Genomic DNA, 17,840 nt, shown 5'->3' with positions numbered 1-17,840 from the left:
AGGAGACACGCATCGCGGCAGCCTTGACATAGAGAGAAGCTGAAAATCGCTGCCTGCTCACAGAGACGCCGGCTCAGATTCATGATGGCACGTCTTCCCAATGGAGTGTTATGAGACTATGCAAAGTGACTTCGTGTCGCTACCATTGCATTTCCACGTCCGGCAGATCTTTAAAAAGTGTGTTAAAATTTACAGTTTCCGGTATTTGAGTTTTCTACATAAGCATGTAGAAATCAGAAAAAACACAATAAAACACAACACAGAAACATCCAGAAGCATTTGCTGGGTATTTATAAAGGAGTTGATTTAGATTATTCTACAAGCATGATAACAAGAATCTCTTTACATTATCAAAGGAAATACTACAAGAAGTTTTCTCACAGCTGAAGAACCCGGGTTTCTAGGTTGAAAGAGTTTGCCAAAAGGCTAGCACAACAAACTGTTGTTTAATGATTTTGTTTTTGTTTTTTAAGATTTTATTTATTTAGTTGAGAGAGAGAGAGAGAATGAGCGGAAGTGGGGAGAGGGAGAGAGAATCTCAAGCAGTCTCTGTGCTAAGCATGGAGCCCAACTCGGGGCTCAGTCCCAGGACTCTGAGATCATGATCTGAGCAGAAAACAAGAGTCGGACACTTAACCGACTGAGCCACCCAGGCACCCCTAATGATTTTGTTTAAGATGCAGGTATTTGTCCTCACCACGGATGAATTATTATTACATAGTTTTTATTACTTATTTATTATTTTATTATTAATTTTTTTCAGAACACCAAGGATGAAGAGAAGATCCTAAAAGCTTCCAAAGAGAAAAAAGGAAAAACCGGTCAAAGACAAAGCATCAAGAATCAGAGTGGCATTTGGGCTCTCACCAGAGGCATTGGATATTAGAAGACCATGAACATTTGCTTTCAAAACAATGGGATGCCTGGCTTAGTCAGTAGATCATGTGACTCTTGATCGTGGGTTGTGAGTTCAAGCCCCATCGTGGGCATAAAGATTATTTAAAAGAAAGTGAGAAAGCGAGAAAGTGAAAGAAGGAAAGAAAGAAAGAAAGAAAGAAAGAAAGAAAGAAAGAAAGAAAGAAAGAAAGAAAGAAAATGCAAAATAATCAGGAAAAATGATTTCTCTCTCCAAAACTGCCTAGCATGTGTAATGGTAGAATAAAGACAACCTGAGGCATACAAGAGCTCCAAAATTTAATTTCTCAAACAATTTTAGAATATGCCTGGAGGATGCATTTTAACAAAATGAGGATGTACAACATGAAAGAGAAAGCCGTGGATCCTGGAAACTGCAGATCCGACCTAGGACACCGGTGAGGGTAGGTCCAGCAGGACCCAGCTATGTACAGGCCCTAGGAGGGTGCAGTTAGTCCAAACTGGGGCAGGAGGAGGGGGCTGTGGGATAGATGCCTCCAGATTTAAAAATACAAATGGAACTAGCAAAGGCTTCAAACCGTGTCTGAGTATATGGGAAAACTATTGACAGTCATGTGACAGATTTTTTGGAGCATTTAGGGAAAAGCCATGAAATAGAAATAGTCATATAGAAAACTAAGCAGATGAAAATATGAAAGCTGATAATTTCAGGAAAACCAAAAAATTGTAGAAGAAAAAATATAGAGTACTGTAAGTCACCACAACGCTTAAAATTGATAAACTCAAACTATAGCATGTGCATATTATTTTAAAATACAGAGAAAAATGAGGGAAAGAAACAGTTAAAAGAGTTGGAAGTGTTTGCCTCTTGGGAATGAGACAGGGTATTGGGTAAATACTGTTGTATTTTGCCATAAGCCTTGTAGCACTTAAAAAAAAAACTACACTCATTCTCTTCTCTTTTTAAAAAGATTTTATTTATTTATGTGGGAGAGAGAGAGAGCACTAGAAAGAGAGAGCTCAAGTGGGAGTCAGAGGGAGAGGGAGAAGTAGGCTCCCCGCTCAGCAGGGAGCCTGATGTGGGCTTGATCTCAGGACCCTGGGATCATGACCTGAGCAGAAGGCAGACGCCTAACCGAGTCAGTTACCAGATGCCCCTACAATCATTATTTTCATAATAAATGTTGGAACATTCATACACTGCTGATTGAATGTAAAATGATGCAGCCATTAACTTTAAAAAGTTAAACATAGTCACTACATGAACCAGCATTTCCTCTCCTAGGAATATACTCAAGAGAGCTGAAAACAGGTGTTCAAACAAAAACTTGTACAGGACTAGTTCAACATCATTTATTCACAACAACCAAAAAATGGTAAATGTCCATGAACTAATGAATGGATAAGAAAAATGTGGCATATCCATATGAAATGTGATTCAACCAAAAAAAAGGAATAAAGTACTAGTACATGCTACCACATGCATGAACCTTGAAAACATTATCCTAAGTGAAAGAAGCCAGTCACAAAAGGTCACATATTGTATAATTCCATTTATATGAAATGTTTAGAATAGCTAAATCCATAGAAACGGAAACTAGATTAGTGGTTGCTTGGGGTTGGTGGGAGGGGGAGATGAGGAGGGATTACTTAATGGGTATGGAGTTTCTTTTGGGGTGATGAAATGTTCTGCTAATGGTTGCACAACACTGTGAATATATGAAAAACCACCAAATTATACACTTTAGAATGATCAAATGGTGAATTTTATCTTATGTAAAATTTGTCTCAATAAGGATACACTGGGTTGTAGCAGAACACCCAATTCAAGCTGCCTTAAACACTGAAAGAGGTGTGTTGTGGGACTCCTGGGTGGCTCAGTTGGTCAAGCGTCTTGCCTTTGGCTCAGGTCATGATCCCAGGGTCCTGGAATCCGAGGTCCACATCAGGCTCCTTGCTCAGCAGGGAGCCTGCTTCTCCCTCTGTCTGCTTGTGCTCTCTCTCCCTCTCTCTGTGGCAAATAAATAAATGAAACCTTTAAAAAATTATTAAAAAAATTAAAAAGAAGTGTTTTGAGTTGAAAATTTTTAAAAAAGAACCACCACCCAATGTGCATGTTTTCCCTCCACTCTTCCAGGGCCTAAAATCCACTTGGCCCCAAGACCCCTGCACACAGGACCTGCAGGGGTGCTGGGGAGGACAGTGCATTGTGGTGGTAAATAAGCCCTTGAGAGCCAGACAGACCGATGAGAGTTCCGGTTCCTCCACTGACTTGCTGCGAGACCTGGCGCAGAACTCCTAATCTAAGTGGTTTCCTCAACGCTAAAACGCGGCAAATAACAGCCCTTATCTTATCCCGTGCTTGTTAAAACTAGAAGAGATAAAGGCTCCTGGGTGGCTCAGTCGGTTGAGCGTCTGCCATCAGCTCAGGTCATGATCCCAGGGTCCTGGGGTGGAGCTCGCATTGGGCTCCCTGCTCAGCGGGGAACTTGCTTCTCTCTCTCCTCCTGGCTTGTGCTCTCTGCCGCTAGCTCTTTCTCTTTGTCAAATAAATAAATAAAATCTGTAAAATGAAACGAAATGAAAAGAGAGAACGTTTTTATAAGCCCCAGGCGCGGTGCCTAGCCATAGCAAACACTCAGATCCGCTATTTGGGGGTAAAGTTCTGCTCCCAGAATGAGCAGTGACATGAAGCATAATGCAGCAGAGCAGGCAGGCGGAGAGGATTTCAGGGAAAACTACTATCTAGTATTTCTCGGGCGCTCCTCGGTGGCAGGCCCTGCTCCAAGGCCTTCCTGCGCACCCGCTCGCCTCCCTAGCGCACCGGGCCGCCGCCGACCCCGCCAGGGAGCCGTGCCCGTGGGGCCTGGGCTGCGAGCGGCCGCGACCCCGCCCCAGCGACGCGAAGGAGGCCGGCGCCTGGGCCACAGGGCCGGGCGGCGCTCTGCGGGCCGCGCCGGCCACCCGCCCGCTCCGGCGGCCTCAGCCCGGAGGCGCTCGGGGCCGGGGCCAAGCAGCCGCCCTCCCCCGGCGCCCCGCGGCCGGCGGGGAAGGCCTGCGCGGACTCCGGTGCTGGCCGCACGCGGGAGCGCCGGGGGGACGCGGGGATCGAAGGCCGGGGGCCGGAGCGCGGCGCTGGGCGGCACCGAAGCCGGGGAATCTGGGGCCTGGGGCGCGGAGGCCAAAGGCTGTCGAGACCTGCTGGTGGACAGGGCGCGGGGGCGGGAGGAGCCCGGGGTGCTGCAGGCGTCGCAGGGGCGTGGGAACACCCAGGACAGCGCCCCCCAAACTAGCCCCTGACCGCGCCCTCCCTGCCCCCTTGGCTTACAGGGCACACTGTGGGCTTGGCGCCAACCCTCTGTTCACAGGGCTCGATTTACTCACTTGTCTCCTCCGCTACTCAGATTGTTTGCGAAGATGCTTCGTCTTCATTTTAAACAGCAGACAAAGGAGCCAAACTGCGTCCCTCCCTTGGGCTCCAGTCAGCCTCTGGGGTCCTTGAAGGCAGGGCTGGTCCTTCACCACGGTGTCCCCACAGCCTGGCACGTGATAGGCTCTCAGTGGACGGTGGTTGGTGCAGAAGAAATGGTCGTGTGAGAGAACTGCTCCCTTGAGACGCAGATCTCACTCTTCGGACTCGAAGCAGAGGGGCTGTGGTAGGAGGCCTGGCACAGAAGCCCTAACAGCTACTGGAACCCCCATGTGTATAATGGCAGGCTATGTGAAAGCACACTCATTGCTTTTCTTTTCTGAGCCTCACACTATCCTTGGAAAGTAGGAGTGGCTACTGCTGTTACTCTTATTTGACAGATGAGGAGACCAAGATTCAGAGGAAAAGCCCAGCTATAGGTTATGCAAAATCCAGTCTTGCTTGCTTTCTGGGGCCAGGCTTCCTGGAGTTCCTGCACCAGGCTTGTAGCTATGCATGCCCATAGGGCTAGCATTTCTCCTGTTTTTCCTGTGCCCACTGAAGTATTCAGGCTGTAGCGTGCAAAGGCAGGGCGGTGGGTTGGTGACTGCGGCCAGCAGTAGGTGGTTGGTGGTAAGGGAAATAGGGAAGGCAACATTGCCATTTAATGCCAGTCCAGGTTTGATTCAATGCAGGCATACTCACCAAAGCTTTACTGGGCTATGTACTGGGGGAGGAGTGCAATGACAAATGAGACACAGATCTTGCACCCAGGGAGTCAAAACTCGGTAGGACAATAGCCACATATATATGACATTCAGGATTCATGAAGTTTAGCTAAAAACAGTGGTTCTCAACCAGAGGTTCAAGGAATACCTGTGGAGAATTTTAAGTCTATGCATGCAAAATATTGATGTCAGAGCCCCCCTCAGGCCTACCAAGACAGAATTTCCTAAATGGGATCAAAGCATGTGGCTTTTTAAGAAAGCTTTCCCTGGATTCTGATGTACACTCTTTGTTGAAACCTGTTGTGCTAACACAAAATTGTTGATTGTGGACAAATAAGAGAAGAACACAAATAACTACAGAGAGAAAATTGGGGTGGGCACCTTAATAAAGAGACACACTTTTTGGGGGGGTGGCTAGGGAGTTTCAAGTCACATCTGGATGGAGGAATCAGGAAGTATTAGGGTGATGTGGCAGTTTATGATGGGACATAAAGTATGTGTAGGATGCGGACAAGTAGAGATCGTGCGAAGGAGAAGAGGAGAACATTTCAGGATGAAAGACCAACCTGAGGGGCGCCTGGGTGGCGCAGTCGTTAAGCGTCTGCCTTCGGCTCAGGACGTGATCCTGGCGTTCCGGGATCGAGCCCCACATCAGGCTCCTCCACTGGGGGCCTGCTTCTTCCTCTCCCACTCCCCCTGCTTGTGTTCCCTCTCTGGCTGGCTGTCTCTCTCTGTCTAATAAATAAATAAATCTTAAAAAAAAAAAAAAAGACTAACCTGAGCAAAGAAAGAGAGGTAGAAAAGAACACGAAGTACATTTGGAGACCAGATTATAGGGAGTTTGACCGGAAGGAGACTAAACATGGCCGGGAAAGGAAGAGTGGGGTCTGCTGTGAATCGTCTTGTGTGTTAGAATGAAGTCTTACTAAATACAAATGGAAGAGTCAATATTGTGGAGATGCGGACCTTCTCAAACTTGATCTGTATATTTAGTGTAACGACATTAAAAAAAAAATACCCAAAGGATTTTTGTAGAAAACTTCACAAAGTGGTTCTGGAGTTTATTTGGAAGCATCGACCTGTGGGAGAAGAGTTAGAAAATAGAAAGCTACGATAATGAAAACAGATGTGTACGTGTGGAAACAGGCAGACAGGTCAGGAAAACAAGTCTAGAATAAACCCAAGCATATGTGGGAACTAATACATTACCAAGAGGACAATCCAAAGCAGTGGGTTAAAATGGTATTCGAATGAGATAAGCCAGTCACAAAAAGACAAATACTGTATGATTCTATTTATATGAGCTATGTAAAATAGTCAAATTCATGGAAACGGAAGGTAGAATGGTGGTTACCAATGCCTGCGGGAAGGAGGAAAAGGGGACTTGATGTTTAATGGATATAGTGTTTTAGTTTTGCAAATTGAGAAAGTTCCAGATCTGTTTCACAACAATGTTCAAGGTTAACACTACTTAACTGAACACTTAAAAATGGTTATGTTGAGGGGCGCCTAGGTGGCTCAGTCTCTCTTCAGCTCAGGTCATGATGTCAGGGTCCTGGGATCGAGCCACAAGTTGGGCTCTCTTCTCACAAGGAGTCGGCTTCTCCCTCTCCTCCCTGCTCGTGCTTTCTCTTGCGATCTCTCTCTCTCAAATAAATAAATAAAATCTTTTAAAAAATGGTTATGATGGCAAATTTTATGTTATGTGTATTTCACCACAATAAACACAATTTTTAAAATGATATTCAAACATCCAGCTACCCATTTGGAAAAGGTCCATACTTCACTGGCTTTCCGAAGGTAGTTTAATAATAATGGTGAATATTTAAAGAATTAACACCAGGTTATCTGGCTGGCTCAGTAGGAGGAATATGTGATTCTTGAGCTTGGGGTTGTGAGCTCAAGCCCCGCATTGGGTGTAGAGATTACTCGAAAATAAAATCTTTTAAAAAAATTTAAAAATTAAAAAAAATAGGGGCGCCTGGGTGGCACAGCGGTTAGGCGTCTGCCTTCGGCTCAGGGCGTGATCCCGGCGTTATGGGATCGAGCCCCACATCAGGCTCTTCCGCTATGAGCCTTCTTCTTTCTCTCCCACTCCCCCTGCTTGTGTTCCCTCTCTCGCTGGCTGTCTGTATCTCTGTCAAATAAATAAATAAAATCTTTAAAAAAAAAATTAAAAAAATAATAAAGAAGAATTAACACAAATCCTTCTCAAACTCTTCCAAAACATCAAAGAAGAGGAAACACTTCCAAACTCATTTTATGGTGCCAGCAATAATCTGACAGCAAAACCAGACAAAGATATTACAAAAAAAGGAAACTACAGATCGTCTCTTATAAACACTGATGCAAAACAACTGATCCTCAGCAAAATACTAGCCAACTGAGCTCAGTAGCACATGAGAAGGATTATACACCATGACCAAGTGGGTCTGTTCTTGGAATGTAAGAATAGTTTACCATAGGAAAATCAATTAATACACCACGTCAACAGAATGAAGGGAAAAAACACATCATCTCAACTGACGCAGGAAAAGTACTTGACAAAGTTTAGCACCCTTTCTTGACAAAAACACTCAACAAACTAGAAATAGAAGGAAACTAAACATAAGAAAGGCTATATATGAAAAGCCCATAGCTAATGTCATACTCAATGGTGAAAGACAAAATGCTTTTCTTTAGGATTAACAACAAGACGAAAATGCCTGCCTTTGCCACCTTGTTCAACATAGTCTAGAATTCTAGCCAGAACAATTCAGCACGATTAAGAAATGAAAGGCATCTAAATCAGAAAGAAAGGAGCAAAATGAGCTCTATTGACCAATAACGTGATGTAGAAACCCTAAAGATCCACCAAAAGACTGTTAGAATGAATTTTAAAAATTGGCCAATTTTCAGGATAAAAAATTAACAGGCAAAAATCAGTTGCATTTTTATACACTAAAATTGAACAAAAGAAAACAATTACATTTACATTGGCTACAAAAAGAATAAAATAGTTAATAATAAATGCAACCAAGTGGGCTGCCTCCGTTTGCTGGGGCTGCTGAAACAAAAAACCACAGACTGGGTAACTTAAACAACAAAAATTTATTTTCTCACAATTCTGGAGGATAGAAGTCCAAGATCAAGGTGCTGGGAGATTTTGTTTCTTCTGAGGCCTCTCTCCCTGGCTCACAGATGGCTCCCTTTTTGCTGTGCCCTCATATGGTTGTTCCTCTGTCTGCATTGTCTGTGACCTTAATCTCCTCTCCTTATAAGGACACCAGTCATATTGGACTAGACCTCACACTAACAACTTGACTTGAACTGGGCGTTTGAGAATTCATTCAGTTTGGTATCACAGTGAACTTTCCAATTTCAAGACTTGTATCATTCTCAGCTTTAGGCAATTTTCCTCCTTTTTTTTCTTCCACTGTTCTTTTCTATGTTTACCTTCTGGAACACCTACTAAAGAGAGTTGGAGCTTCTGGATATACCTTCTAAATCTCTTTTATCTCATATTATCCAACGTTGTTTTCCCCTCCAAGCTGTCTTTTCTTTCTTTTTTTTAAGATTTATTCATTCATTTATTTGACAAAGAGAGAGAGAGAGAGCACAAGCAGGTAGAGCAGCAAGCAGAGAGAGAGGGAGAAGCAAGCTCCCTGCAAAGCAGAGCCCGATGTGAGGCTGGATCCCAGGAATCATGTCCTGAGCCAAAGGCAGACACTTAACCGACTGAGCCACCCAGGTGCCCCCAAGCTGTCATTTCTTACCGGAGTTTCAAGCTGTGGCTTTTTGGTTTTTGCTTTTTTTTTAAGATTTTGTTTTATTTATTTGAGAGAGAGAGAGCGCGCGCTCGAACATGAGCGGGGGAGGGGCAAAGGGATGGGGAGAAGTAGGCTTCCCGCTGAGCAGAGAGCCTGATGCAGGGCTGGGTCCCACGACCCTGGGATCGTGACCTGAGCAGAACGCAGAGGCTTCACCAACTGAGCCACCCAGGTGCCCCGAAGCGGTGGTTTCTTTTGATGAACCTGATTTTGTCTTCTTTCCTTTTTATTTTTATTTTTTTAGATCTACTTTTAAGTTATACAAATGTATCTTATCATTGCAAAATACTTAAGTGATGCAGAAAAAGCATTTAAAACTCTCATGCCCCACCTCTAACATTCCAATTCAGTTTCTGCAAGTTGAGCACTACTATTAGTTTTTCCTTTCAGATCTTTTCCTATGGTTACTTTTACATTTTTATTTTCATATTGAAATGTGTGTTTTGTTTTTGCTTTTATATAAGTGGTATCAAACTAAACTTGCTGTTTCACAATTTCCTTTGTCCTTATTTTATATGTTGGAGATTTTTCATGTCAGTAGATATCTATTTATTTATTTATAACAGTTACATAGCATTCCATAATAAACAACGTAACAATGAACATATTTGTACCTACCTCAGCCTCACTATAAATATGTATTTCTTTGGAACATAACTTAAAAAATGGAATTGCCGGTTGGAACATGTACACATTTATTTATTTTTTCAATATACCCTTAGTACAAAATTCAAAAGGTACAAAATCAATCCGTTGAAAAGCAAGTCTTCTTCCTACTCCTGTCTCCCAGTCATTAGTTCTTTACTCCAGAAGCAGTCACTGGCATCGGTTTCTTCCTTTCACAGGTATTCTTGGATTGGACATTTTGGATTTTAATATGTCTATTGCCAAATGAGCCTTCCAAATGCAATTTATACCAGCTATGATAAATTGCAATTGGCCATAGATTCTTTGCTGTTCCTCTTGCCCAGAGGTGAATTCTATTTCCCCCTGCTTGCATTGAGGTTGGCCCAGGCCTTAAGAGCTGTTGTAGCGTCCTTTCTCACTCTCTTGGAATGTTGCTGCCAAGTGAGTAAACCCAGTCTACGCTACTGGACAGTGAGAAACTGTGAAGCAGAGACAAGCACTTCCAGCTTGGGTTTCCTAGACCAGGGGTTGGCAGACTTTTTCTTTAAAGGGCCACATGGTAAATATTTTCAGCTTTGTGGGCTATGCAGCCTCTCTTGCAACAACTCAACTCTGCTGCTGTGTTGTGAGAACACCATAAACAATCTGTAAATATATAGGTGTGGAGAGATTTGCCCAGCGGGAGTAGTTTTTGACCCTGACCCTAGACCAACCAGCCTGCCAACTGCCAGGCATGTGAATAAGGTCATTGTAGACAATCCAAGCCCCAGCTTAACCTCCAGCAAACTGCAGAGAACAGTAAGCCAGAATAACTTCCCAGCTGACGTACAGAATTGTGAGTACTAATTAATGTCGCTCTTTTAAGCCACTAAGTTTTAGGATGGCTTGTTACATAGCAAAAGCTAACCAACACACTAACCTGTGCCGTAATTGGACATTACCAATATATTTTTAAAAGATTTTATTTGCTTATTTGTCAGAGAGAGCAAGCACAAGCAGGGGAGGGGTAGGCAGAGGAAGAGGGAGAAGCAGGCTCCCCGCTGAGCGGGGAGCCCAATGCGAGTCTGGATCCCAGGACCCTGGGACTATGACCTGAGCCAAAGGCAGACGCTTAACCAACTGAGCCACCCAGGCATCCTTATCAATATTTTTTATTTTTATTAATATGATGTGTTACAAATGGTTGTTACAGTTATTTAACTATGTCTTTCTATGATTACTTATGCATTTGAGCATTTTCTCATATATATTCATTGGTTTACTATATATACTCTTTTGTGATTTTCTTTTTCATATCCATTGTTCATTTTAACATTGGATTGTTATTGATTTGACATTGTTTGAGAATGTATCTTAGATATGAACTCTATTATATATATTGCAAATATTTTCTTCCTGTTCGTTGTCAATTTTTGTAGTATCTTTTATTATATTGAACTTCAAATTTTTATGTAATCAAATTTAGCAATCATTTCCCTTATGGGTTTTTGAGTTTTGTGTCTTTAGGAGACCCTCCCTTTTCTTTTCATAAAAAACATTCTTCTAGGGGCGCCTGGGTGGCGCAGTCGTTAGGCGTCTGCCTTCGTCTCAGGGCGTGATCCCGGCATTCTGGGATCGAGCCCCACATCGGGCTTCTCCGCTAGGATCCTGCTTCTTCCTCTCCCACTCCCCCTGCTTGTGTTCCCTCTCTCGCTGGCTGTCTCTCTCTGTCAAATAAATAAATAAAATCTTTAAAAAAAATTCTTCTACATCTTCTAACACTTCTATAGTTGATTTTGTTTTTACAATTGTCTTGTTTATTATCCATATGGGATTTATTTTATGTGTGGTATAATTTTTTTCCAACTGGAAAAATTAGCTATTCTTGCACATTTTGTTTTTCAGATATATTTCCAAATCATCTGTAGTTCCCTATAAAAATCTCTTGGCATTTCAGTTGTTATTCCTTTTTGTGTCCTGTTTTTTCAGAGTATCCTCAAATTTTCTGGTCTCTCAATGGTGCTATTTCTGGGTTTTCAGTCTTATTTGGAATTTATTGCTTTTTAAATTAATATATTGTTTTATGGAACTTGGAACAGGAAGGAGAGTGGTCAGGTGCACATTTAGATCCAGTTCTTCCACCAGCTATTAATTTTTGAAATTTACGTTTCAAGACTTGAAAGAATACAGCATTATTATTATTATTAAAGATCTATTTATTTATTTGAGAGAGTGTGTGCGCATGGTGGGGAGGGGAGAGACAGAGAGAGAGGGAGAGAAACTTTAGCAGACTTCTACTCTGAGCAGAGTCCAATGTGGGGCTTGATCCCAGGACCCTAATATCATGACCTGAACTGAAACCAAGAGTCTGATGTTTACCCAATTTCACCATCCAGGAGCCCCATTATTATTTTTTTTTAAAGATTTATTTATTAGGGTGCCTGGGTGGCTCAGTCGGTTAAGTGTCTGACTTATTTATTTTAGAGAGAAAGCGTGTGTTTGGCACGGGGGCGGGGATAGGAGGTAGAGGCAGAGAGAGGGAAAGAGAGAATCTCAAGCAGACTCCCCGCTGAGTGTGGAGCCCAATGAGGGGCTCAATCCCACCACATTAAGACCAGGACCCCAGCCAAAATCAAAAGTCGGGTGCTCAACCAAATGAGCTACCCAGGCGTCCCACAGCATTATTTATAAAAATGAAAATATAAAGCTTCACTTGAGTAGCTCTCTCAGTTACGTAAATGTAGGCTGAGAAACAGTCATTGTTTTGGGATTGGAATGTAGCTTTCATGACTTAATTAAGGTGGCCATTAGATCTCTGACATATTAACTTGGTCCCTAAGAAGGAACTGAATACATTTACATAAGTAAATGTCTTCAGTCATGGTCTTCTGGGATATAAGGAACTGACACTCAATCATTACTCTCTAAGATATGAAGTTAGAGAGACCTGTGGATGTTGTCTGGCTGGCGCTGGCCAAAGGAGAGTGGCAGGGTAAAGTAACAAGTTCTTTGAAATCATTAACTTCAGTAAAGTGGGAGTTCAGGATGATGCCCTCAAGGTTGATTTCAGCCAAGGAGATGGCTGATGCTGAAAGCAGGTCTGGTAGCAACATTTCAGAACTAGCAGCATTACCCACCAAATGTGCAGAATCAGTTTCCTACTACAAAGCAGCAGCAAAAAACAAAGAATGTAATAGACCAATGGAACTCCTATACTATCGTTGATGGGGTATTGAAGTTGGACAGACTTCTCTTACAAGATTAAATTCTTGGGGATTTGAGGGTAAGTCAGAGAGATAAGCCCTAAGAGGCAGATGTTATTCATCTATTTTGTGGTGACATTCATTTAATGTAAAAAAAATTTTTAATGAGATGTATTTATCATTGTACCATAATTTTAGAAACAGGCCAATCTATGCCCCCCTGTAGGGAAATTAGTTATAAAAAATTATGGCACATCCGTAAAATAGAATACTATGCACCTATCACAAAGGATGATATAGAAATGCATTAATTGAGGTAGAACAACCTCCAAGACTTATTTCTGAGAAAAAAAATATGCTATTTCTATACAAAAAGTTTAGTTATATATCCTTATAAATAAATATATATATTTTTTCATGTAGAGGTCTGGAAGTAAGGTTAGTAAATTTTGGTGATTGGCTCTAGGTGGTGAGATTTTAGATAATTTTTGCTTTCTTTCTTATAGTCTCCTGTATTATTTAAAATTTTTACAAATTTTCTATAATGACCAAGTTTTATCCTTATGAAATAATTTTTTTAAATGGAAACTGACCAAAGAAATTATAAGGAATAATAATAGTAATAATACTAATGATAGCCTACTATGTGCCAGAAACTATGCTGTTTTTATGTATTATCTGATTTAATTCTCACAGCAACCCTAGGAGATTACTAACCTGTTTGGCAATATTGAACAAATCCAGGCTTGAATAGTTTAAGTAGATTGTCCATCATCACAGGGTTAGTGTGTGGTTGGGGGCATGATTAAAGCCAAAATTCCCTGGCTATAGAGCTAGGATCTCTCTGGTCTGACCCACAGGGAATTTGGATCTCTGTTTGGAGCTAATAGAGAAATTCACCAGCATCTAAAATATAATCCACTTACAATCCTACAGTCATACCTCCAATGCCATTTTCTCTTTTACCGTTCCAGAAGCAAACACTAAATACTGTAAAAATAACCAGTACCAAAGTCACTACCAACCAAAGACAAAAAATTTTCTGTGGTGTTCTGTTCATTGGTAGATCCAGTGAACCTTGGGTTGCAGTGTCGTAGTGTATCCTAGCATAGCTCCCTCCTCTTGAAACTGGGCTGGCCCTTTGACTTGCTTTAACACACAGAATTAGGAGAATAATGAAAGCACCAATTCTGGGTGCTTAGCAGCTAACGCTTTTGTCCTTTTGGGAGCCCTGAGCTAACACGTAAGAAGTCTGGCTACTCTGCTGGAGAAATTATATGGGAAGGTCACAGGGAGAGGGAGAGAATTTGAGACTACAGGGAGAGGGGGCCCAGCCACTCTGGCTGAACCAGCCACCAACTGATGCTACCATCAACAGCAAGTACTGAACAAAAATGTTTGGGCTAATTCCAACCCAGATGGCAGAAAATAAAACAGCTTTGTTTTAAGCTATACATTTTAGGGTGGTTTGTTACACAATGATAATGAGAATACCTCCTTGCTTTCCCAGGGTGACTAATGGTACACTTTGTTCTACGTAAAACTTAAATTTTTATTTCCTACCCTTTTCTCTCAATTTTATAGCAATGCTTTGCCAGAAGCTTTCGCATTAATTACTAGGACACAGGCGAGCTTTAATGGAGTTACTAGAGGCTGACTTTAGTCCTAGCCTTAGCTGTATGCCTTTTGAAAGTGACTTACCCTTTTGTCTCAATTGTGAAATGAGAACTAATGCTCACTCTATTTACCAGAGTGGAAAAATTAATATAACCGAGTTGAAAAGAAAAACGAAAAGCATTTAATAGAGCTTCCAGTTCAAGAGGCAGGTGAGGAAACACAAAGAACATGGATTTGATGTCATCTGGGTGTAAGATCTTGAACAAAATGACTTAATATGTCTGATCGCCAGTTTTTCCTCTGTAAATGAGATTACTCCTTCTCATATCACAGGTTTATCTGTGATGATTAAATGAGAAAACACATGAAGCAAGAGACCTGCCGCAGAATAAAGGCTAACTGCCCGCCATCAGATCCTAAAGTTCCCGCCTCCACCTTCCTCCATCCTCATATTCCCGCCTAGTAAGTCTGAGGTGGGATCCGGAAAGCTACATTTTCATTTATAGATTTTTTAATTTATTTATTTGACAGAGACAGCCAGCGAGAGAGAACACGAGCAGAGGGAGTGGGAGAGGAAGAAGCAGGCTCCCAGCGGAAGGAGCCCGATGTGGGACTCGATCCCAGAGCGCCGGGATCACACCCTGAGCCGAAGGCAAACGCCTAACGACTGCGCTACCCAGGCGCCGCTACGTTTTCATTTAGAAAAATCGACATTACAAAACAAAGTTCCCAAACAGATTCTAATGCAGACGCCCGCAGGCAGAAGACTCCGCTTGCTACCACGCCCCTTCCCTGTGTCAGGCTGCTAACTCCAGGTCTCGCGGTGGTTTTTCTTTCTTCAGACGGCTACAGGTCGCGCGAGAGTAGCTCGCCCAATCACGAGGCTGGATGCTTGCCCAACATGGCGGCGCGCTAGGAGCGTAACATCTGCGTTTCTAGGCTCTTCCCCCTGCGGGTGGTTTAAGACTCTGGAGTTAATAGAGGCCTACTCCAGATCGGTCATCTGGAAGAAACTTTGACTTCAGTTGTGAGTTATTTAGTATTTCTCGGGCGGGTTGAGAGGTTACTTAACCTTTGTGTGGCCCAAGTTCCTTATTCTCGGGTTCTGGGCTGGTGAGTTGCTGACTTGGGGCCTAGGGAGACAGACCTGATGGGTGGGTGGTTTTGTTTCTGTATATGTGCGTGCTTGTTGCGCCCGGCGGTTCTGGACGGGTGAGGTGCTGACTTGGGTCTAGGGAGACAGACCACATGGGTGAGTGAATGGGTTGGGTGGGTGGATATATGTGTGTGCGCGCGCGCACGTGGAGGAGGTTAATGATGGTGGGATGGATGGGAGGAGTTGGCGCCTAGAATGGAGACTAGGATTGAAGTACGGAAGACCCCAGCGGTTGAGGAGGTTTAGAGAGATGAGAAACTGAGGCGGGATGACTGAGTGGATAAGATGAGCGGGTGGGAGGAGTGGAGGAGATGGAGAAATGGTAGTGGCGGAACTAGAGGAAAAGGTCGGATTTATTGAAGGAAGGCGACGGGAGAAAACGGAGATTGGGGTTGAACTGGGAGAGATCTATCCGGAAGGAATTCGAAGTTACAAGCGGAAATTAGAATTCGAAGCGGAATTTAGATTCTTTTGAGTGTTTAGATAAATGGTAGTTGAAATGTGTTATTGAGGGTCGGCAGAAACCAAGGAAACAGTAGCATGAAGATGGCAAAGTTGAAAGAAAGTCAGAGCGTCAGCTTCAGGGGTGTACTGCTTTGGCTTTCTGGACTGACTCGGGTAACCCAAAAGAAAAAGCTCCAGCCCTAACTAGGCTGATCGTTTTTGAATGTCAAGATGAGGACTGTTTACAAAAAATGAGAGTGTTGTGTGTCAGTGGCTCCGGACAGTGAAAAAAGAGTTCCCTCATGTTTTCAGTCAACAAATAACTGATGAGTGCTTACTCTCCCAGGCCCTAATTTAGGCACTGGAATATCGCAGTGAACAAGATAGACAAAATATTTTCCCTAATGAAGCTTACTGGCAGGGCAGATTTTAAAAAGCAAGTAAATGCTGTATATGGAATGTCAGATGGGTAAGTTCTGTGTTGGAGACAAAGTATTATGGGAAAGGATTGTGTTCACTCACTTACTGCACATTTAAGTGTTCACCTACTGCTCTAAGAAAAGGCATCAGGGGCGCCTGGCTGTCTCAGTCCATAGAGCCATAGTCATGATCTCAGGGTAGTGAGTTCAAGCCCCACATTGTGCGTAGAGCTTACTTTAAAAAGGGGGGGGGGCAGTGAGAAGGTGAGGTTTTATCAAAGGCCTGAACAAGGTGAGGGTACCTTGTATGTATGTATTTCTGGGGGAAGAGCAGTCCATACAGACCAAGTACAAAATCCCTGAGGCAGGAGTGTGCCAGATTTGGTAAAAAAAAAACAAACAAAGCCCCCAAAATCCAAGGAGATGAACATGACTAGGTAAGAATGAGCCAGGAAGAGGAAAGTAGGTTAGGCTAGAGAGAAGGAGGAGTGACAGTGTTAATGCCAGGTAAGAGTTGACATTCGGTTAAATTCTGAGAAATAGGATAGATTTAGCTAAGATCCCATTGCCTTCATTAGGAGGTTGGTTAGCAAGAAAGTGGCTTTATTGACTCTTTCTTTGTTCTGACCAGAAAGGTTGATTAATGTAGGATATAAATTGAATCTGCCTTATCTAATTTAATTTGTTCCACATATGTTCAAAGTGTCATGTCTGTACACTGATGTCATCTATGCAGTCTTTAGAATCTTAATGTGTTGCAGAGCTCTAACATACCAGTGTCTTTTGAAATTACTGTTAGAATACTTTTTTTGTTGTTGTTGCTTGCCAGAATCACAAGAAAAGAAAACGTTTTCCTTTTAAGCTTTTTCTCTTTCTTTCTTTTTTTTTTTTTTAAGATTTTTAAAAGTAATCTCTACACCCAGTGTGGGGCTTGAACTTAGAACTCTGAGATCAAGAGTTGCACACTCCACTGACTGAGCCAGCCAGGCACCCCTTTTTCAACTTTTTTCATGGGGACTGGTTCTTGTCCTAATTTTATGCTCCCCTCTTTTTTGGTAGTCTGTCAAAAGTACGTTAATGTTAGGAAATTGAAACTTGTATATAGTGAGTTTCTGTGATAATGTTAGGGGCAAAAGGTGGTAGCTTAGTATGCTGAAAAACTTTCAGGTGACTATTAATTTTCCTAAATTCTGAATTATTCACTCAACAAATATTTATTGTATGCCGGTTGTTGGAGGATACAGTGAAAAATAAGATGGACATGGTTGCAGCCTGGGAGGTGGGGTGGAGAACAGGACAAATGTAAACTAAAGAGCTTCGAAGGAAAGCATAGAATACTTTGAAAGTATATAGAGTGGGCATCTGGTTGGATATGTGGTGTCAGAGAAACCCTACCTGAGAAAATGATGCTTAGGGTGTAATTTGAAGGATTAGTGGGCGTTCACAAGGACCATGGATGGTAGGAGGGTGAAGAGAACCTTTTAGGCGGTAAGAATAACAGATGGTGGGACAGATCATTATGCAGCAGAGAAAATGAAAAGACTAGTGTGTCTGGAGCATAGTGGCAACAAAT

At 42.6% G+C, this 17,840-nt stretch overlaps 1 protein-coding gene across 1 annotated transcript in view; it reads left to right on the top strand.

The window, feature by feature from the left end:
• The first annotated feature begins 15,134 nt into the window (after positions 1–15,134).
• The window catches only part of METTL16 (methyltransferase like 16), a 78,027-nt gene continuing 75,321 nt past the window's right edge, over positions 15,135–17,840 (top strand). Inside the window, exon 1 of the mRNA XM_008695270.2 lies at positions 15,135–15,275. The gene's annotated coding sequence lies outside the window, so the exon portion shown is untranslated. The remainder of the gene's footprint in view (positions 15,276–17,840) is intronic.

This window comes from Ursus maritimus, unplaced genomic scaffold (assembly GCF_017311325.1).
Source record: "Ursus maritimus isolate PB19 unplaced genomic scaffold, ASM1731132v1 scaffold_24, whole genome shotgun sequence".
Taxonomy (NCBI): domain Eukaryota; kingdom Metazoa; phylum Chordata; class Mammalia; order Carnivora; family Ursidae; genus Ursus; species Ursus maritimus.
The sequence above is the reverse complement of the archived record's forward strand: the minus strand, read 5'-3'. Positions and strand labels throughout refer to the sequence as shown.